The sequence below is a fragment of the Salvelinus fontinalis genome, chromosome 35 (genome assembly GCF_029448725.1).
Source record: "Salvelinus fontinalis isolate EN_2023a chromosome 35, ASM2944872v1, whole genome shotgun sequence".
Classification (NCBI taxonomy): Eukaryota; Metazoa; Chordata; class Actinopteri; order Salmoniformes; family Salmonidae; genus Salvelinus; species Salvelinus fontinalis.
Window position 1 is genome coordinate 6,787,095 of NC_074699.1, and position 24,173 is coordinate 6,811,267.

The window sequence follows — 24,173 nt, forward strand, 5'->3', positions numbered from 1 at the left end:
GTTCCAGTGGAGGATACATTGTTGAGGCTGTGTAGGAGGAGCTGAGGGAGGGGTAGGTTTATCTATGCTTGTTAGACATTTCCTAGCCTGGGTTAACTCTTCATGCAGGCTCTGATAAACGTGATAATGATATTTGTAATGGGAGGCGGTTTTGAATGCATAGATGCGCCAATCTTTGTCTGAGACGCTATTTCCCAGACTCTTTAGACGGTCATATAATGCTTTGACCTTATATTTATCAAATGATCCAAAAAGGGACCAATCTGAATATTTCTCAATAGTTTTTACACCACTTATGTACGTGTACGTGTGGGTGCACAAGCTGTATTTTCCCTGCTAGATCAAGCACCTCCAGCGGTACACTTATTGAGTTCAGTACCCATGGTTTCTAATTGTCTTCTAAACCCTTATTACACAAAGCTCAATAACCAATTATACACACATACAAATTGATAACACTCCAGTATGTGCAAACAGGTTATATATACACTGCTCAAAAAAAATAAAAGGGAACACTTAAACAACACAATGTAACTCCAAGTCAATCACACTTCTGTGAAATCAAACTGTCCACTTAGCAACACTGATTGACAATAAATTTCACATGCTGTTGTGCAAATGGAATAGACAAAAGGTGGAAATTATAGGCAATTAGCAAGACACCCCCAATAAAGGAGTGGTTCTGCAGGTGGTGACCACAGACCACTTCTCAGTTCCTATGCTTCCTGGCTGATGTTTTGGTCACTTTTGAATGCTGGCGGTGCTTTCATGAGACGGAGTCTACAACCCACACAAGTGTCTCAGGTAGTGCAGCTCATCCAGGATGGCACATCAATGCGAGCTGTGGCAAGAAGGTTTGCTGTGTCTGTCAGCGTAGTGTCCAGAGCATGGAGGCGCTACCAGGTGACAGGCCAGTACATCAGGAGACGTGGAGGAGGCCGTAGGAGGGCAACAACCCAGCAGCAGGACCGCTACCTCTGCCTTTGTGCAAGGAGGAGCAGGAGGAGCACTGCCAGAGCCCTGCAAAATGACCTCCAGCAGGCCACAAATGTGCATGTGTCTGCTCAAACGGTCAGAAACAGACTCCATGAGGGTGGTATGAGGGCCCGACGTCCACAGGTCATCGACGTCCTCAGGAGACCATCCGCCACCTCATCAGGAGCATGCCCAGGCGTTGTAGGGAGGTCATACAGGCACGTGGAGGCCACACACACTACTGAGCCTCATTTTGACTTGTTTTAAGGACATTACATCAAAGTTGGATCAGCCTGTAGTGTGGTTTTCCACTTTAGTCTGACTCCAAATCCAGACCTCCATGGGTTGATAAATTTAATTTCCATTGATAATTTGTGTGATTTTGTTGTCAGCACATTCAACTATGTAAAGAAAAAAAGTATTTAATAAGACTTCCTTTATTTTTTTGAGAAGTGTATTTAATCCAATACTATGTTTAATTGTTACTTGATTAAATTAATCATGTAACAATTAACTTATTAGGATTTGGGGCACCACGTAAGAAGTTGTTTAACCTGTTTGGGCTGCACGCTGAATATTGAAAAAACTGGAAAATGTGTGCACATTTTCAAACGGCCTCCTAAGAAACTTTTTATTTTCCAATATGCATATATTTACTACTGTTGGATAGATAACAGTCTGTAGTTTCTAAAAAGGTTTGAATTGTTTCTCTAAGTCGAACAGAAATATTTTTACAGCCATTTTCCCAGCCGAATTGAGTTTCCCAAAATGCGATGTGTCTCTTTAAGACCTTCTCTATAAAAGGCCATTTGACTTGGGACCATATAAACACGTCAGAGGCGTACGTCAGACTGTAATGCGGAAGTGAGAATTGAAAGGAGTCGAATATCTCGTCCCTGGACTGAATAACAGAACTTCTTGTGAGACCTGCGCAGTTAAAATAAAAATCCGGGCGCGAAGGATAATTTGATCTCGGCTTCTGGAACAAGGTAGATAACGTTGAATATGATGCCTGACTACGATATTATTTGCTACATGTCACAAAATCATCCTAAAGTATGTTTTTTCAATATACTTTAATTATATTATTGCAATTTATTCTGGACTTTAGATGTGAAACGACGGAAGAATTTTTTGAAGAAACGCTTTCTGGCGCAGCAATGCTACCGTGCTAGCTAACCAAAGAGGGAAATAATTCGTTCTGGAACCCAACTAAAGACTCTACTGGACATTGGACCCCGTTACAACATTCTGATGGAGTACCAAGAAAGATAAGACCCAATTTGGGATGCTTTTTCATATATATGTCGAACTGTTGAATGCTAACTCTGCTAACTATGCTAGGCTAGCGCTTGACTAGAATCAATGCTGCCTTATGCTAGCTTATGATGTTAGCTAATATAACGATATATTGTGTTTTCGCTGTAAAACACTTCAAAAATCGGAAATGTTGTCTGTATTCACAAGATATCTGTCTTTCATTAGTTATCCACCATATGTTTTTCTGAAATGTTTTATGAGGTGTAATTAGTAGCCGACGTTGGTGTATGTATTTTCTCTGGCTACTCCCGGCTGGATTCAGACTGTAGCTATGTATTAGCATTTTTGGGTAGCATCAATGTAAAACAGATTTATAGCTAAAATATGCACTTTTTATGAACAAAACATAGATTTATTGTGTAACATGTTATATGACTGTCATCTGAGGTCGTTTTTTCTGGGCTCTTTAGGTTGGTTTTAGTTTATTTCGGTTGGTTGTGCATGCTACTTCAATCATAATTCATACTTCATAATCATAATTCATACGTGTCTGTCCACTTTTGTATTTGGTGGTGAGCTAACATAAATATATGTGGTGTTTTCTCTGTAAAACATTTAAAAAATCGGACATGTTGGCTGGATTGACAAGATGTTTATCTTTCAAATGCTGTATTGGACTTGTTAATGTGTAAAAGTTAAATATTTTAAAAAAATAGATTTTGAATTTCGCGCTCTGCAGGGGTGTCATTTTCGGTCCGAGGTCGGGCTTGCACCCCAAACAGGTTAACGAGTTACCATCTCCCAAATTAAACTAGATATAAGTTATATATCAATAACAGTCACTTATTAATCATTACCTCATATCAATTCTCATTCTGAACAGTCATAACCTTCTTGGATCCGCAAGAACCCCAGCCTTGAGCATTATTCAGGACTACACAAATTGGTTTAATTATTTATTTACTAGCCAACTAAATATTAACACAGAATACACATACACACTTACATGACACAAAGATCCCTAGTGGACTGGCTTGATATGATGGCTTGTTACACATTTGAAGAGGGGGTGGGGGAAAAGGGAGAGATAGAAAAAAAGGGACATTTATCGTGGATACATTCTATAACTCTTCTCAAATGTATCATATACCTTGCAAACAAACCACCGCTGTTTGCAATAAGAAGTAATGCATGTATTTAGGTGTTGAATGCCGTTCGCGTTTCTCTGTCAGACCAAGCCCTCCTTCGCTAGAATGTAGGTTTGGTGAGCCTTTACTGTGGGCCATATTTCTGATTGTCCACCATAGGTCGCAATGTCCTTCTTCTTAGTTGTCCGGTTACCAGTGGTGACTTTGTTCAGAGCTTGTTCATAGCTCTTATGGATAGTCAGAGTTTGAACCTTGTTTCACACACAGCTGCAGCCTGGCAATGTTCGGGTCTAGGCTGGTGAATTTATCTTCTTCACCTCGTGTTGCACTCTGGTCGAAAAGGGCATTTCCATCACACTGACATGCTCTTCTGACCTCACTCTGGGCATGGCTAGTTACTGTGCAAGGTGTCAAAAACCCACCATTCCCTCCTTCCCTCATTTGTGAGTGGGAGAGGGTCTGGTGAATGCCAGCCATTGCCAAGCTGATCTGACCCATTGTGATGCTCATGTGTAGTCATGAGACAGAAAAGCTCCAAGACATACTTGAACATGCACTGATCAGTTTTATTAAGAATGGGAAACAGAAATAGCACACAGAACAGATTCACTGTTTCTTAGACTTCCTTTCAATGAGAATGACAATCTATAACTAACACAGCTGATCCACCAAGCTTTGATTATTTGAATTAGCTGTGTAGTTCTAGGGCAAAACCAAAACATGCAACCAGGTTCCAAAACTAAAACTGGGGCCCCAGGACTGAGTTTGAGAAACCCTGCCCTACAGCAAATATGTCCTGGGAGATTCTATCCAAAATACTGTTCAAAGACATCTTAGTGGAAGACTTTACAACGCTGGTACGCTCTTTGCATTCAGGTAATAATGAAATACCATGTTTTGGATTGACCCTTAACTCTCACCTGTACAGAGTTGATGTTTTGAAGAGGGGGTCATAGTGAATCCCTGATCGACTTGTAGACCTCCACAGTCAGCAGTTTGGCCTCATCTTGGACTGCCTCTTCTTTGGCAATACTTTAACTATGGGCTTTAGGGTCACAGTCTTGGATCCAAATTCACTGTGGAGGCAGAGAAGCACATTAACCTCTCTGCGCACAGATCCCTTTAGCGGGATAATTTCCCTAAACAACCGCTGAATTGCAGGGCGCCAAATTCAAAAATATTACTAAAAATATTTATAATCATGCAATCACAAGTGAAATATACCAAAACACAGCTTAGCTTGTTGTTAATCCACCTATCCTGTCAGATTTTGAAAATATGCTTTGCAACGAAAGCAATCTAAGCTTTTGTGAGTGTATCAATCAATGCTACAACAGCTAGCCCCAAATTAGCATGGTCACGAAAGTCAGAAAAGCAATAAAATTAATCACTTACCTTTGATAATCTTCGGATGTTTGCACTCACGAGACTCCCAGTTACACAATAAATGTTATTTTTGTTCGATAAATATGACTTTTATAACAAAAAAACGCCATTTGGGTTGCGCGTTATGTTCAGAAAACTACAGCCTCGTTCCGGTGCTGAAAGGCAGAAGAAAATCCCAAACGTATCAGATACAAAAATATTACTAGAAATATTTCTAATCATGCAATCACGAGTGAAATATACCAAAACACAGTTTAGCTTGTTGTTAATCCACCTATCGTGTCAGATTTTGACAATATGCTTCGCAACGAAAGCAATCTAAGCTTTTGTGAGTGTATCAATCAATGCTAGAACAGTTAGCCTTATATTAGCTTGGTTAGCTAGGTCACGAAAGTCAGAAAAGCAATAAAATGAATCGCTTACCTTTGATAATCTTCGGATGTTTGAGAAGAACATTTCCTTCTCTACTGCTCCAGCTCCGTGTCTCACCAGAGTGGTCTCCACACAAGCGACGACTACTTTGGGGTTCAAGTTCTCTAATCCTTTGATGACCTCCACCTGTACAGTGTTGGTTTTCTCAATCTCTATGTACATGAGGCAGATGTCTGATCCCAGCTCTTTGGCCCGCGCCTTTGGCTGGTTGAATACCTTACACACCAAGCCTGACACCACCTCACCCACCGTCATGCAGAACAATAATAGATAGTGGGTTATAAAACAAAAATAGAACCAATTTTATTTTTCAAGGATCCAGGAGTTCTACCTGACCATATTACCAGAAATAGCTCATCCAGGCCACAGGCCTAGTTGGTCAGGAAAAACTTCCAGGGCCGTATCCACAAAGCTTCTCAGAGTAGAAAATTGGTCCTAAGGGCCGAGAATGGACATTTTACTCCTTCTCTTATGGGTAAAAATAAAAGCTTGTTCATCCCCTTACCTAACAGCCACGGGTGCGTTCACTGTCTTGTTAGACTTCAGCGCAGCTTTTGACATTATTGATCGTAGTCTGCTGCTGGAAAAACGTATGTGTGATGGCCCTGTTTGGGCTAGGTGTCCCGCTAGTGGAACAACTTCTGGTGAAACTGGAGGGTGCGCAATTCAAATAAATAATCATAAAAATTATGGATATTAAACATTTAGGTGTCTTATATCGGTTGAGAGCTTAAATTCTTGTTAATCTAACTGCACTGTCTAATTTATAGTAGCAATTACAGGGAAAGCATGAGGACGGCCCCCCACATCAAAATATTTTTCCACCGGTAAAGGTTTCATAAATTCACAAATAGCGATTCAATATTCACTTACTTTTTGATAATCTTCCTCTGATTTGTCATCCAAAGGGTCCCAGCTATAACATGTAGTGTTGTTTAGTTGGCGGCATCGATTTGCGTAATCCACTCGATCAACATGCAGAGAATAGAATCTGAAAATCTACCGCTTAATTTTGTTTCAACAAGTCAAAATACATTTGTTACCTCCTCGGATACACTAAAATGTAATCAAACTATAATAATTCTTACAGAAAGAAGTATGTTCAATAGGAAACCAATTTTAACAGGTGCGTCTTATCTTCATCGCACGTCCAAACACAAATTTCCAAGACTGTGTCCCTGTACTAAAACTTGTATTTCTTATTCATTTTGGAAGTTGCAAGCCTGAAACCTTGAACATAGATTGCTGACACAATTAGGAAGCCATAGGAATTGCATCCTGGGAGCTCAAATTCAGAATGACCCTTTACTTTCCATTCTAAGAGCAAAAAAATTATCGGGTTGGTTTTTCTTTGGATTTTCTCCTACAACATCTATTGTGTTATAGTCTCCTATACTTTTTTAAAATTCATGCAAACTTCAAAGTGTTTTCTTTCCAATGGTACCAATTATCTGCATATTATGGCTTCAGCACCTGAGTAACAGGCAGTTTCCTTTGGGTACGTCAGTCAGGTGGAAAATTAGAAAAAAGTAGCTTAGCCCTAAGACGGTTTATGGCTTTACACCCCCTGCTATAATGTGGATAAAGAGTTACTTGTCTAACAGAACACAGAGGGTGTTCTTTAATGGAAGCCTATCAAATATAATCCAGTTAGAATTAGGAATTCCCCAGGGTCGCTGTTTAGGCCCCTTGCTTTTTCAAATGTTACTAACAACATGCCACTGACTTTGAGTAAAGCCAGAGTTTCTATGTATACGGATGACTCAACACTATACACGTTAGCTACTACAGCAACTGAAATGACTGCAACACTCAACAAAGAGCTGCAGTTTGTTTCAGAGTGGGTAGCCGTAAATGTTTCTAAAACTAAAAGCATTGTATTTGGAACAAAACACTCACTAAACGCTAAAACTCAACTAAATATTGTCAAAACATATTGATGCAGTAGTAGCTAAGTTGGGGAGAAGTCTGTTTATATAATAATAACACTATCAAGAAGGCAGGTCCTACAGGCCTTAGTTTTGTCGCAGCTTGACTACTGTTCAGTCGTGTGGTCAGGTTCCATAAAAAAGGATTTAGGAAAATTGCAATTGGCTCAGAACAGGGCAGCACGGCTGGCCCTTGGATGTACACAGAGAGCTAATATTATTACTTTGCATGTCAATCTCTCCTGGCTGAATGTGGAGGAGAGATTGACTTCATCACTACTTTTATTTATGAGAGATATTGACATGTTGAATGCACCGAGCTGTCTGTCTAAACTACTGGCACACAGCTCGGACACCTATGTATACCCCACAAGACATGCCCCAAGGGGTCTCTTACCAGTCCCCAAGTCCAGACAGACTATGGGAGGCACACAGTACTACATAGAGCCATGACTACATGGAACTCTATTCCACATCAAGTAACTGATGCAAGCAGTAAAATTTGATTTTAGAAAACAGATTAAAAAAACCTTATGGAACAGCGGGGACTGTGAAGCAACACAAACATTGGCACAGACACATGCATACACACACACGATAACATAAGCACTAACTACACATGGATTTAGTAATGTCGATATGTGGTAGTGGTGGGGAAGGGGCCTGAGGGCACAAAGTGTGTAATGAAATCTGTGAATGTATTGTAATGTTTTGAAATTGTATATACAACCTTAATTTTACTGGATCCCAGGAAGAGTAGCTCCTGCTTTGGCAGCAGCTAATGGGGATCCATAATAAATACAAATACATAATCCAGAACAACCTCCAGTCCTTTGAACTGGGCCACTGCATTTGAGTCAGTCACAATCTGCTTGATGGTTCCCTGGTACTTGGCCCATTCTGGACTCTCATCATCAATCCTCTGAAAGAGCTTCAGGGCCTCCTCATACCCATTCATCCTTGCCTTCCATATCTGGGACAGCAAGGAGGGACAATGAAGGAGTTCAAAGTGGAACGGTGCAAGAGTAACGTTAGCTGTATAACCTAGCTAATTTTGTGAATTAGCTTTTATGGTGCATTACCCACAACCAAAAGGGTACCCTTTTATCTGTGGATTAATTGTCAGAGTAGAAGACCTTTGTTCATTTCAAGTATAATAACCCAGTGTTCATATCCCAGGTCAAATTTGCTTTCAACAGCAAGCTAGCTAGCTAAATTGACATAAATGTTAAATGCTTTTCGACCTGTCCCAAAAATAATATAGTTGGTTCAGAATTAATTTAGATATTTCAACCTGTGTCCTGCTTGTGTAGGGGGACAAAAAACAACATGCGCGCGATTCCGGGCGGACGCACATGCACGTGTGGTCTGGTCAGCATGTTATCTGTTCTGTTTGAAAAAGACAATTATACAATTATGGTTGGAAGTTTCCATGTACTTAGGTTTGAGTCATTAAATCTCATCTTTCAATCACTCCAGAAATTTCTTGTTAACAAACTATAGTTTTGGCAAGTCGGTTAGGACATCTACTTTGTGGATGACACAAGTCATTTTTCCAACAATTGTTTACAGACAGATTATTTCACTTATAATTCACTGTATCACAATTCCAGTTGTTCAGAAGTTTACACACTCAGTTGACTGTGCCTTTAAACAGCTTGGAAAATTCCAGAAAATGTCATGGCTTTAGAAGCTTCTGATAGGATAATTTACATCAATTGAGTCAATTGGAGGTGGACCTGTGGATGTATTTCAAGGCCTACCTTCAAACTCAGTACCTCTTTGCTTGACATCATGGGAAAATCAAAAGAAATCAGCCAAGACCTCAGAAAAAAATTGTAGACCTCCACAAGTCTTGTTCATCCTTGGGAGCATTTTCCAAATGCTTGAAGGTACCACGTTCATCTGTACAAACAATAGTACGCAAGTATAAACACCATGGGACCACGCCGCCTTCATACCGCTCAGGAAGGAGACACGTTCTGTCTCCTAAAGATGAACATACTTGTGCGAAAAGTGCAAATCAATCCCAGAACAACAGCAAAGGACCTTGTGAAGATGCTGGAGGAGACAGGTACAAAAGTATCTGTATCCACCGTAAAACGAGTCGTATATCGACATAACCTGAAAGGCCGCTCAGCAAGGAAGAAGCCACTGCTCCAAACCACCATAAAAATGCCAGACTACGGTTTGCAACTGCACATGGGGACAAATATCATCCTTTTTTTGAGAAATGTCCTCTGGTCTGATGAAACAAAAATAAAACTATTTGGGCATAATGACCATCGTTATATTTGGAGGAAAGCGGGGGAGGCTTGCAAGCCGAAGAACACCATCCTAACCGTGAAGCACGGAGGTGGCAGCATCATATTGTGGGGGTGCTATGCTGCAGGAGGGATTGGTGCACTTAACAAAATAGATGGCATCATGAGGAATTGAAAATTATGTGGAAATATTGAAGCAACATCACAAGACATGAGTCAGGAAGTTAAAGCTTGGTCGCAAATGGGTCTTCCAAATGGACAATGACCCCAAGCAAACTTCCAAAGTTGTGGCAAAATGGCTTAAGGACAACAAAGTCAAGGTATTGGGGTGGCCATCACAAATCCCTGACCTTAATCCCATAGAGAATTTGTGGGCAGAACTGAAAAGTGTGTGCAAGCAGGGCGGCCTACAAACCTGATTCAGTTACACCAGCTCTGTCAGGAGGAATGGGACAACATTCACCCAATTTACTGTGGGAAGCGTATGAAAGGCTACCTGAAATGTTTGACCCAAGTTAACCTGTTTGGGCTGCAAGCCCGAAATCGGACGAAAATGACAACAGCTGCAGGGCGCGAAATTCAAAATCTATTTTTTAAAAATATTTAACTTTTACACATTAACAAGTCCAATACAGCATTTGAAAGATAAACATCTTGTCAATCCAGCCAACATGTCCGATTTTTTAAATGTTTTACATGAAAACACCACATATATTTATGTTAGCTCACCACCAAATACAAAAGTGGACAGACACGTATGGATATGATTATGAAGTATGAATTATGATTGAAGTAGCATGCACAAGCCAACCGAAATAAACTAAAACCAACCTAAAGAGCCCAGAAAAAACTACCTCAGATGACAGTCATATAACATGTTACACAATAAATCTATGTTTTGTTCATAAAAAGTGCATATTTTAGCTATAAATCAGTTTTACATTGATGCTACCCAAAAATGCTAACACATAGCTAGAGTCTGAATCCAGACGGGAGTAGCCAGAGAAAATACATACACCAACGTCGGCTACTAATTACACCTCATAAAACATTTCAGAAAAACATATGGTGGATAACTAATGAAAGACAGATATCGTGTGAATAAAGCCAACATTTCCGATTTTTGAAGTGTTTTACAGCGAAAACACAATATATCGTTATATTAGCTAACAACATAAGCTAGCATAAGGCAGCATTGATTCTAGTCAAGCGCTAGCCTAGCACAGTTAGCACAGTTAGCATACAACAGTTCGACAGATATATGAAAAAGCATCCCAAATTGGGTCTTATCTTTCTTGGTATTCCATCAGAATGTTGTAACGGGGTCCAATGTCCAGTAGAGTCTTTAGTTGGGTTCCAGAACGAATTATTTCCCTCTTTGGTTAGCTAGCACAATAGCATTGCGGCGCTACACAGCGTTTCTTCAAAAAACTCTTCCGTCGTATCACATCTAAAGTCCAGAATAAATTGCAATAATATAATTAAAGTATATTGAAAAAACATACTTTAGGATGATTTTGTGACATGTATCAAATAATATCGTAGTCAGACATCCTATTCACCGTTATCTAACTTGTTCCAGAAGCCGAGACCAAATTATCCTTCATGCCCGGAAATTTTTTTTAACTGCGCAGGTCTCACAAGAAGGTGTGTTATTCAGTCCATGGACGAGATATTCGACTCCTTTCAATTCTCACTTCCGCATTACAGCCTGAGGAAGGCGTGTGAAGTGTCCCTATGGTCCTAAGTCAAAGGGCCTTTTATAGAGAAGGTCTTAAAGAGACACATCGCATTTTGAAAATCTCAATTCGGCTGGGAAAATGGCTGTAAAAATATTTCTGTTCGACTTAGAGAAACAATTCAAACCTTTTTAGAAACTATAGACTGTTATCTATCCAACAGTAGTAAATATATGCATATTGGAAAATAAAAAGTTTCTTAGGAGGCCGTTTGAAAATGTGCACACATTTTCCAGTTTTTTCAATATTCAGCTTGCAGCCCAAACAGGTTAAACAATTTGAAGGCAATGCTACAAAATACTAATTGAGTGTAACTTCTGACCCTCTGGGAATGTGATGAAAGAAATAAAAGCTGAAATAAATCATTCTCTCTACTATTATTCTGACATTTCACATTCTTAAAATAAAGTGGTGATCCTAACTGACCTATGACAGGGAATTTTTACTGGGATTAAATGTCAGGAATTGTGAAAAACTGAGTTTAAGTGTATTTGGCTAAGGTGTATGTAAGCTTCCGACTTCAACTGTACATCTTTCTCAACTAGGCGGCAATATGTTTTCAAAGGTTTTTTTGGGGGGTGGTAAAAATTTGCTTTTGCTCTTGAAATATCTATTTTCCCTTGTCATGTCCTCAGGGTGAGAGTCAAGTTCATTGTCATTCAGGATATCAATGGGAAATACTGTTTCCTGTCTGGCTTCTAATATTATTCAATATATTAACTTAGGCAGGTGCATAGGGAGCAACCCCATTACCAAAAATCTCAGTCAATCTCAAACTGCGTAGACAACTTTTGAAAGTCTGTAACTGTATCGAAGTCATTGGCCTGTGATTTTGGGACAACTGATAGATGAATGTGTATCAGATATAGACCTGTTGGACAGGTTTATTACCGTGTCTTGCTCCATGTGTGGAATCAAAAGAGTATTTATTAAGAATCTCGCACCATCAGGTCACAAAAAGAGGGATTGATCGAACCAAGAGCAGGTGCTTCTTCAAAGGGAATCTTTCTGGATCCACAGGCTGAACACACTGTGTCCTCTTGGACTTAACGATGAGTTTTGACTTTTTTTATCCTAATTGAATATTTTATGTGTATGTATATTACTATAAATATTGATCACATTCTCTGTGTATGATCATATATTGTGATACATTGAAAGTTAACATTGTGAAACTATGTTATACATTCTTTACCTCCTGTTTCAGGAACGGATGTCACTGAGTACTGCCCCCACCTGGGAAGACCTAAGGGTCGAAACATTGTAAATAATTATCACCTGGGAGCATGAGCAGCAGTGTGCGGCGTTTTCCATGAGTTTGCCTACAACTCCAGCAACTGCGGAAAATACCCGGATGGGAGTATGTTCTTCAGCTTTTATACCATCTATTGCATCTTGCCTATGCCACTAGGTCATTGCTCATCCATATATTTATGTATATATTATTATTTCTATTCCTTTACTTAGATTTGTGTGTATTAGGTAATTGTTGTGGAATTGTTCGATTACTTGTTAGATATTGCTGCGATGTCGGAACTAGAAGCACTCGAAATAAAATCTGCTAACCATGTGTATGTGCCAATACAATTTGATTTAATTTGATTTTGAAAGGCACTACAATCACGCACTGGTGCTGCACACAATATGGGACCCGACCCTTGGCCCTGCCCTACTCTGCCAACCTCTCTAAATTACGCTTTACTGCTATGGGACACAATAGGGAGGGGTAAAGACAGACAAGACAACATGACAACACAGAAAGGGTGGGGACAGGTTCTCGATTTCTAGGGTCCGACAAGAACCATATCCCCACAAAATAAAATACATCTCTATATGATGATATCTAGATCCGCACAGCTCCCCATCCTGGATCGCGCCCGGTCTGAGACGCTGCTTGGTGAGGTCACCGATGGCCCCGCCTCCGGTGCTAAATGAGGGGAATACAGACGGCAGGGACAGCTGCTGACAAAAGTGGCTTTCAGTGGCCTGGCATAACAGCCCAGAGAGAGAACGAGTAGTGTAAGGGGAACACAGGAAGAATCACGTCCCTTACTTGGCGGAGCTAGCCCCGCTCCAAAACATAATGCGTAACATCCGGGGGGGGGACATGTCAGAAACCACAAAGTGTGGTAATTCTTTAAAAAGGACAGGGTCCCCTCACACCATGGAACGTTTTTCGATCTGGGTGGTCCAAGTGATACTTGTGAAGGGCAGCTGTATGCCACACACATGAATCTTAATCTATGTGGGTTGTTAGGTCCTCATGGTGGCATAGACGGTACCTGCCAATTCTTCCATTGCTGAAGCCAGTGTAGAATCCAGCTAGAAAGTGAGCAGAAAAGTTGTCCAATGTGACAGATACAAGTGCCTGTTCGTTGTCAACATTGTGACAGTCACTCCTTCAACTTGAAGTATTTACAAGGCACATATTAGTGGTCTCCGAATAGATTCATATCCATGTTTCTGAACAAACTTATTCCTTACAGGAATGGCAACATAAATGTAGTTGTGACCTATACTTTGGGGGAAGATTTACAAGAACAAAATAAAAAACTAAATATTATGTGGTTCAATTTCTTGGAGCCCAAGATGTTCAAAACCTCAAATCCATCCGTGTATGACTGTACTTGTATCTGTTTCTCCCTGAAGGACTGAAAAACGTGTCTGTCATGGAAGTCAGTTAGAATGTCCCCCGTAGATGCCCTTGTATCCTTCAGAACAGAACGCCTGTAACAGTCCTGACCTATTTATGTTAGTTTTTATGTGTTTATGGTCAGGGCGTTAGTTTTGGGTGGGCAGTCTATGTTATCTGTTTCTATGTTGTTTTTGGTTTGCCTGGTATGGCTCTTGATTAGAGGCAGGTGGTTTGCGTTTTCCTCTAATCAAGAGTCATATTTAGGTAGGGCATTCTCACTGTTTGTTTGTGGGTGATTGTCTCCTGTGTCTGTGTGATGTTACGCCACATGGGACTGTTTCGGTTTTGTTTGTTCGGTTTATGTAGTCTGTTCCTGTTTTCATGCGTTCTTCGTTATACGTAAGTTCTTATGTTCAGGTGCGTCTACGTCGTTTGTTGTTTTGTAGTTATTCAAGTATAGTTCGTTTTCTGTCTATGTCGTGTCTTGTTTAAATCAATAAATCATGTCATCATACCTCGCTGCATATTGGTCTTCAGATCCCTCTCTCCTCTCCTCGTCTGAGGAGGAGGAGGATTTAGAGTATCGTTACAGAACCACCCACCAAATTACCAGAACCAAGCAGCGGGGAAAAGGGCAGCGAAAGCAACCACAGAAATCCCAGGACTTGTGGACTTGGGAGGAAGAGTTGAATGGAGAAGGACCCTGGGCACAGGCTGGGGAGTATCGCCGCCCCAAAGCTGAGCTGGAGGAAGCGAAAGCTGAGCGGCGGCGATATGAGGAGGCAGCACGGCAGCGGGACAGGTACGAGAGGCAACCCCAGAATTTTTTTGGGGGGGGGCTAGAGAGGAGTGTGGCTAAGCCAGGTAGCAGACCTGAGCGCACTCCTCGTGCTTATTATAAGCAACGCGTCACTGGTCAGGCACCGTGTTATGCGGTTAAGCGCACGGTGTCGCCAGTGCGTGCCCATAGCCTGGTGCGCTATAGGGCAGCCCCCCGAAAGTGTCAAGTGAGTGTGGGCATCCAGCCGGGGCGTATTGTGCCTGCTCAGCGCGTCTGGTCTCCGGTACGCAGTTTCGGTCCAGGGTATCCTGCGCCGGCTCTGCGTGCTGTGTCTCCGGGGCGCTGGGAGGGTGCAGTGCGTCCTATGCCTACGCTCCGCTCGTACCGGGCAAATGTGGGAGTGGAGCCTAAGGGAGAAGTGCGCGTAGTAGGCACTAGATCTCCAGTGCTCATCCACAGCCCGGTTCAACCTGTGCCTGCACTCTGGAGGGTACGGGCTGAAGTAGTATGCCAGCCTGGGGGAGTGGTGCCAAGGCTGCGCACCAGAGCTCCAGTGCTCCCCCACAGCCCGGTCCTTCAGGTGCCTTTTAACATCAAGCCTCCTGTAGGTCTCTCCAGTCTGGTGGGTCCTGTGGCAGCCCCACGCACCAGGCTGTCTCTCCGTCTCCTCCCTACAGGTGTGCCCATCTGCCCAGCGGTGCCTGAACTGCCCGTCTGCCCAGCGGCGCCTGAACTGCCCGTCTGCCCAGCGGCGCCTGAACTGCCCGTCTGCCCAGCGGCGCCTGAACTGCCCGTCTGCCCAGCGGCGCCTGAACTGCCCGTCTGCCCAGCGGCGCCTGAACTGCCCGTCTGCCCAGCGGCGCCTGAACTGCCCGTCTGCCCAGCGGCGCCTGAACTGCCCGTCTGCCATGAGCCTGCAAAGCTGCCCGTCTGCCATGAGCCTGCAAAGCCGCCCGTCTGCCAAGAGCCTACAGAGCCGTCAGCCAGACAGGAGCCGCCAGAGCCTTCCGCCAGACCGGAGCCGCCAGAGCCTTCCGCCAGACCGGATCAGCCAGAGCCTTCCGCCAGACCGGATCAGCCAGAGCCTTCCGCCAGACCGGATCAGCCAGAGCCTTCCGTCAGACCGGATCAGCCTTCAGAGCCGTCCAGCCAGGACCAGCCTTCAGAGCCGTCCAGCCAGGATCCGCCAGAGCCAGCCAGCCAGGATCTGCCAGAGTTTATCAGCCGGGACCTGCCCCTTGTCCCGGTGCTGCCCCTTGTCCCGGTGCTGCCCCTTGTCCCGGTGCTGCCCCTTGTCCCGGTGCTGCCCCTTGTCCCGGTGCTGCCCCTTGTCCCGGTGCTGCCCCTTGTCCCGGTGCTGCCCCTTATTCCGGTGCTGGTCCTTATCCTGGTGCTGCCCCTTGTTCCGGTGCTGCCCCTTGTCCCGGTGCTACCCCTTGTCCCGGTGCTGCCCCTTGTCCCGGTGCTGGCTGTTTATTTTGGGGAAAGTAGTTTTAGGGTGGTCAGTGGAGGGGGTAGACAGAAGAGGGGAGTGACTATGGTGGTGTGGGGACAGCGTCCTGAGCCGGAACCACCACCGTGGTCAACTGCCCACCCGGACCCTCCCCTGGACTTTGTGCTGGTGCGCCCGGCGTTCGCACCTTGAGGGGGGGGTACTGTAACAGTCCTGACCTATTTATGTTAGTTTTTATGTGTTTATGGTCAGGGCGTTAGTTTTGGGTGGGCAGTCTATGTTATCTGTTTCTATGTTGTTTTTGGTTTGCCTGGTATGGCTCTTGATTAGAGGCAGGTGGTTTGCGTTTTCCTCTAATCAAGAGTCATATTTAGGTAGGGCATTCTCACTGTTTGTTTGTGGGTGATTGTCTCCTGTGTCTGTGTGATGTTACGCCACATGGGACTGTTTCGGTTTTGTTTGTTCGGTTTATGTAGTCTGTTCCTGTTTTCATGCGTTCTTCGTTATACGTAAGTTCTTATGTTCAGGTGCGTCTACGTCGTTTGTTGTTTTGTAGTTATTCAAGTATAGTTCGTTTTCTGTCTATGTCGTGTCTTGTTTAAATCAATAAATCATGTCATCATACCTCGCTGCATATTGGTCTTCAGATCCCTCTCTCCTCTCCTCGTCTGAGGAGGAGGAGGATTTAGAGTATCGTTACAACGCCTCACATCTGTTATTGTGAGTATGGTGTGAAGAACTTGCGTGATGGGAATATATTGAAAATATTCATTCTTTCCATGTGAATTGTGTCCAAGAAGATACTCAATTGGCTCTACGAGTCCAAACTCATTTACGCGGTGCTGACAGAATTTGTAGTCACTACTAATGTCATCAAAACACGAGTCGAAAATATTTTCTTCCAAAAGCATATGAAGTTGTTTCTGCCCTTCTGTCTTGTCATCCAAACAGAGATATCGATAATGCTCACTGAAATGATTTAATAGTTGCCTAACATCTTGAGCAACACTTGTTTGAACCACTTTGTGACCTTTTTCTGGAGCTTAAGCAACAAAAGGTCTATGTCTTTTAATATTTGTTTTAGCTTCTGTTAGTTTCTCCAAAAAAAGGGGAGGTGTTTCTGTGTGGGGGTCTTCTTCAGCTTCCCTAATACTATCAACTTCAGATACAGACTTCTCAGATGTTGTGATCCGGTGATTCCACTTCACATGTTTTCACAGAGATTGTACGTTACTTATACGGCTTAGCAATAAAAATAGAGTCGCACACTCCAAATATAAACTCTCAGTAATTTATTGGGTAAATCACCAATGTTTCGGCATCACTGTGCCTTCTTCAGGGGAATGTCATGAATGCTTGAACCAGGTTATTTTGACAAACAGTGCAATTAGTGCAACCGATGACAATAGTGAGGGGTGTGTCATAATTATTAACTTAATTAGAATGAATTGAGTAAAACTGTTAAAAAAACATTAGTTTATGGCATATTGAATGTATTAGGCTATTGTTATCATATGGAAACATAACTGAATATTGTACATAATATTAGCATCAATATACATTATTGTTTAATTCAATTTCACATATTTAATTGTTTCCTATTTCATTTCATTTTTTTGTTACATGTAATATTTGTACGACGCAAAGCGTTTGATGAGGTGAATGCTCAAGAGAATGAAGATGGGCTACGCACTGCTGTACCCAGCCACATTGAAGATTATGGTCAACGGATCGCCTAAGAAACTCTCCACACCTGAAGAGGCAGCTGCGTTTATTGACTCTCTCGTGTAAATAACTGTAAGCTGCACCTCCGCAGCATTGGATAACTTTTTTATTTGATTTGAATCTGATCATGGATCAGTGGTGTGAGTTCTCACGTGCTCCTGTTCAGTAATATGCGTATCTTTATTATTTGTCTTGTTAAAGTAACTGAGATATGTGTGAATCTATATTGGTGCCCAGGCTTGGTTTAAGGTGGAAGAGCCTCAATCTTCTTCTATTGATTTTCATTTCCATATATATATAAAGGATGAGGCTATTGAGTGGCAATGTGGACTTAAGAGTCTACATTGGAGAGTGGAAATCCCCTGCATGTTAGCTAGTTGCATGTTAGCTAGTGGGAAAACCCCCTTTTGGATCTTTACATGTTTCATTTTTGGGTTTAGTATAGTTCGAGTTCAGGGTTCATATCGTTTGGTTATGCTCAGTGAGATTGAGAGTTCAACACATGGGAAAGGTACCACCCCATCTTTACAGTAGGGATTCAGTCTGGATATTGGTTGGTCAAAGTACAATGGCAGGTAACAGACTGCGTGTATGTACATGGAACATTAGAGGGAGCCATAACCCCATTAAAAGGAAGAAGGTACTGTCTTTAAAAAAAATATATATATATTGATATGGCTCTGTTGCAAGAAACTCATTTGGATGATAAGGAGCATCTGAAGATGCAACAAGGGGGGATTTGGTCAAGTGTTTTTCTCATCATTTACATCTAGAAGTAAAGGTGTAGCAATTCTTGTGAAAAAGAACCTACCACTTAAGGTATTGAATTGTGTGAAAGATAAATTTGGTCGTTTTGTTATAATGAATAGTTCTTTACAAGTGCAGAACATTTCCATAATAAATATTTACCTCCCCCCTGCCCACCCCCCTGATTTCCTCACTAAGGTATTTCTAGACTTTTCAGAATTAAACTCAGACACTGCAGTGGTTGGAGGAGAGTTTAATTGTTTGTTGAACCCCCTTATTGACAAGTTTCCCAGCGATATAGCTTCACTCTCTCCTCAAGCTAAGTCACTTAAAGCTATTTTTGATGATCTTGGGTATGCTGATGTTTGGAGAACATTTCATCCCTCCAACAGAGTTCACTTTTTTCTCTGCACCTCATGGATGTCATACTAGAATAGATTACTTTTTTATGCCCAAGACATCTTTGCAGTCTGTTTTATCTACTAGGATAGGAAGCATAGTCATTACTGATCATGCAGAGGTGATCCTGGATATAAAACTCAATGGGGCATCCAATCTGTCAAGACATTGGAGGTTTAATACAATCATTCTTATATTTCCTTGTCTTCCAACACACTCCAAATTAGCTGGAGACCTCAAACATTTTGACCACTCCTACATTGTAAGCAAATCAGAATTTGCCAGAGTATTCCACTACCCGTACCAGTGCCGCAAGGACATGCACTGTGGTGGAAGGGTTAAAGAAGTGTGGTCTCTTCCCTTTTGACCCTTCAGCCATTGAAGTGTCCCATTTAATGCCGTCTTGGTCCCTACCGGGTCCCACTACCGCCTCTCCTGGAACCAGCAGCACTGTGCCATCCATCAGCACCTCCTCTCAAGCGACCACAGGAGGACCCTCAGCCCCTGCTCCAGTCCCAGTCCCTGCTCCAGTCCCAGCCCTAACTCTCGAAGAGCACCCCCAAATAGAGGGGGGGGGGGGGATTGATAGTGAAGGACCTGGGGCACATCCTTACTGTCCTGAAGTATCGGCTAGGCCGATACAGAAGACTCCCTGTGGTTGCCAAATGCCTCACCGGGGAAGAATACACGCGGCAGTGGCATGAGAGGCGTGAGAAGGAGAAGGCAGAGGCAGAGGAGAAAGAGCGTCGGGCGGCCCTCAGAACACAGAGGGCACAGGAGAGGGCTGCCATGGATGAGACCACCACCTCTGCTGGACCTCCCACTGGAACAACTCCTGACAGCTGCATCACCACTGCCAGTGCCTAACCCAGTGCACAACACCTGTAGGAGCCCCTAGCTACAGAAGACGGCCACGTGCCTACTCTCCCGGCCACACCATCGCCGGCCCCTCAACTCCACCATTACAAACACCAGCTCCTCCAAGCCATCGCCGGTGGCTTCGTCCACCACCACTACCACGATGCACATCACGATGCTGCACCACGATGCACCCCCCCTGTCTGTCACCACCAACGCGGCCTCCTCTGGACCAGCTGCCTCCTCCGTCTTCCCTGGTCACACCACCATAGCAGCCTCGTCTGGTGTCCCTTTCCCCTGCAATTTGAATACAGCCACCTACACAGGTAAACAGGTGAAATTACAAAAAAATACAATTATTTGTTTTATAAAACTGCAATGTTTAAACTTTTTTTCTTTCTTTACATATCTACAGTCCATAGCACCAGCCCTCAAGGCATGTCCACCTCCTCCAAAACTTCTGAAGCTTCCTTCAGAGGTATTGATGTAAAAAAGTTGAAAAGGGTTTTCATGTAACATGTTCTGTCTCACACTACTTTTTCTCTTCATAACTGCAGCACAGAAAATTAAGAGAAAAGCTCCACTGGCCACTCTGTCACGCCACCCCTCTCAGGTACTTCATATCTTTGTTTTTCTCTCTCTGTTGAATCAATTATTATTGTTGCTGTAGTACTTCTACATTTTGCAAAACCTCGTTAATCAATTTGATGTTTTTTTTTTCTTTTTTTCCCCCAAATAAAAGAAGACATCACCTGCTGTGCTCACTGCCTGGAGCATGATCCACTTGCAAGCTCCCCGCAGGAGTGTAGGTCCGAGGTGCCATGGGTGTTATGTGACCTCTGCCAGCACTGGTTCCACTGCAGGTGTGTGCAGTGGGATCTAGAGGTGCGGTGGAGCTGGATTTTTATTGTGATTTTTGTGACAATATAGGGATGGAGGTTGAGATTTAATTGTTTGTTTTGTTTTCATATGAAATTATTTATTGGTTTAAAAAATACATGTTTAAAATATAATATATTTATTCAACCCATCTTATGTATTTCTTCCTTTACTTTCCAAGTGCATCTCTGCAACACAAACTCCATGCTCCAATGCTTTAATTGTTTATGTCAATGCGCATGACTGAAATTAAAGTTGTATTTATTGAAACTCATTTATATTTTAGATTTAAACTGTTATCTACTTTCTCAAAACATAAGATTGATCTGTAAAACAAATTATGAGACATTATTTGGTTGCAACACTGAACATGCTGGTGAAGAACTATTTTCTAAGAGTCCACAGGAGGGCGGACTGGGCTACGCAATGAAGGCTAGCCACCTAGTCAACTATCTAGTAAACACTTTGGATAAATGGTTTCTCATTTTTGAACAAAATATTAAGGTGGCTGATAACTGTGGCTCGTATGCTGATAATACGGGATTTTTATTTTTTGCTAAGCCGTTTATCAAAAAACTGATAGTGGTAGTATTTCCACTGAAATGTCAAACATGCTAATTGCTGACACGTTAGCTAACATTTGTACGACACCAATTATCACAAAACACGGATGGCTTGATCACAATATAACACTGTTGAAGTAATATATTTCTTAAACGCTGTTGAATATGCTGATAATATGGGGTTCCACGCTAACCATAGAGTACTAGCAATACAAACTGAATGTCATAGCTCGCTATATTTAACAAAATATGTTCAATGTTAGCTAGCTAACATTAGGCTATAACTAGCAATGTGAAAAGGCATTCTGGGAAAACATCACTAACGTTACACACAGTCCATACACATAAATTAAAATTAGCTAGCATGCCAGCCATCTAACGTCAGCTAATGTTAGCTAGCTAACTGCAAGCCTTTACTTGGGGTCTTTTGTTTAGACATGTAGCTAGCTAGCTAGCCAGCTAAACAAATACCCACAATCCAAAACCATAGTAGAATACTAGCAATACAAACCGATTGTCATAGCTAGCTAAAGTTAACCAAATATAGTAAGTTCAATGTTAGCTAGCAAGCCAGCCATCAAACTTCAGCTTGCTAGCTAGCTAACAGCAAGATTTAACTTGGAATGAAAATAACTTTCTGACAAAATTAGAACCGTATAATATCAAACTGTAACTAGACTCTTACCTGTATACATAGATGAAAGATTCACAGCAGACAGCAACCCCTTTCATTAAATTAGACGTCCTGTGGCCTTTCGGTTTTTTATGTATAGCTTGCTTGGCCCATTGTTGTTGTGTCAAGTCACTATGATTCACACTGACCGTGTGCAATGCCATAAGAAAACATCTTAAGCTTTAGCCCCCACCCAAACTCTGACCATTTTACTCACCCTAGCAGAGCTGGTTAGGCTGTTGTCATGTTATCCAGAGCGTTGGTAACTATGACTGCACTCCTGGCAACAGTTTAATTACGCTTTTTTGCTGACGGGCCAAAGTCAACCGGTGTTGAAACGCGGGAGGCTCCAAGATGGTGGCTTGAGCACGCTTCCTACCGAGCTCTGTGTACCAGCTTTGAAAGATAGTGAAAAGTGTATTATTTTGAACTTCTAAATTAATACTTTGCTTGCTAAAAACAACAGGTTATTGATGATTTAAGATTATCTGTTCCAAATGTCACAGCGCACTGACAGAAAGAGAAATCTTATGGCTCCCTCCTCAGCTAGGCATCATCCAATGTCATTACGGGAAGCAAATGCTTCAATTGACAACTGCCACAACAATACTGGTCTGACAGACTCTATGACACTTGCCGTGTCAGACGAGGATTTTCCTTCTTTGCCTATAACCCCAAGCAAACCTCCAGCTTCCAAGAAAGGCATGTTTGAACTGGGCCCAGATGTTATCGCTACTCTTTCCAGGCTCATCAATGCAAGGTCTGATGCCATAGGGAAAATGGTCGGCGACAAGGCAATGAAAATTGAGGGTTTAAAAAAACAGTTGACTTTGCACGCATGGAAATCAAGGATGTTAAGAAGAAGGCAACCCAAGTTGAAAACGTGTCGAAAAGGATGAGGGAAAGACGGACATGTGCCAAAGAAGAATCGCGGAACTCGGAGCCCATAGTTCTTGCTAGAGGCCACATCGGTGGCACTGTGTTATCCTCAAAGCCGGCGAAAAAAGTATTTTGCTCGTCCAGAAGCAAGACGTCGGTGTCCGCAACGTGGCTGGTTTTCCTTTTGTAGTCTATGATTGTCTGTAGACCCTGCTACATGCGTCTCGTGTCTGAGCCGATGAATTCCGACTCCACTTATCTCTACACTGACGTTTTGCCTGTTTAATTGCTTGCAGAGGGCAGAAACAATGTTTGTATTCCCAGTCACCTTGCCATGGTTAACCTGTTGGGGATGGGGGCGCTGTTTAGACTATTTATGCTAATTTGGCTAATTTTTGAAACGGCTTCCCACAAAATCCTTGATCGTACAATATGCATATTATTATTATTATTGGATAGAAAACAGTCTATAGTTTCTATAGGAGTTGAAATTTTGTCTCTAAGTGGAACAGAGCCCATTCTACAGCAATTTCCCTGACATGGATTCAGATTTCAGAAATGTTGGCCACTGTTCTGAAGTCAGTTAAAACGGCACTGATAGTGCTATGACTGTACGGACACTTCTTACGTCTTCCCCTGGATGCCTTTACGTGATGACGATTCCAATGGGGTCGATTGCGCGTTCACAGGCCCTACAAATGAAAAAACCCTGAAGCTAGTCATTCTTTTGGAGCTGCGTCATGAGCCTAGAGGACACCGGCGCGCACCTGTTCCAAGCGTTAGTTTAGCCTGTTATATTTCTCCGGTCATCTTTTCACTCGTTATAGGAGTTAAAAACATCATAAGGTAGTTAATTTAAAGCGTTTTATAGCAATTTATATCCGTTTAGTGCGATTTTGGGACATTTATTTCTTTAACGCTGTGAATAGGTGGGCACGCTTTCAGTTCATCCCGAACGCAGTTGGCATTTTCACATGGCAAGAGGACAGCTTTCCACCAAAAGACGATTCCTCCCAAGAAAGGATCCTTTGCCCAAGATACTGATGGAAGAACAGCTCAAGGTAGGACATTTTTATTATGATAAATCGTGTTTCTGTCGAAACATTTTAGTGGCTTAGGACGCCATGTTTTTTGACGTAGCTTCGCTTGGCGCAAACTGTATTGAAAAGTAAGGATAAATTAAAAAATGTAATAACGCAATTGTATTAAGAATTAAATTGTCTATCAATCCCTGTCCACCCTATATTTTTTAGTCACGTTTATGAGTATTTATGTATAAGAGTAGATCACTGTCTAAGTGGCGCAAGGACTTTTTCTTTACCAGCTTGTCTACATTTCACATTGTCTAACCATGATTTTGGTGGCTAAATATAAACATTTCGATCAAACTGTACATGCATGTTGTAATGTGATGTTACAGGAGTGTCATCGGAAGAATTCTGAGAAGGT

At 42.4% G+C, this 24,173-nt stretch overlaps 1 pseudogene; it reads right to left on the reverse strand.

Moving 5' to 3' along the window:
• Window positions 1-3,463: 3,463 nt before the first annotated feature.
• On the reverse strand, window positions 3,464-19,901 carry LOC129834112 (cytoskeleton-associated protein 5-A-like; annotated as a pseudogene).
• Between the last annotated feature and the right edge of the window lie 4,272 nt (window positions 19,902-24,173).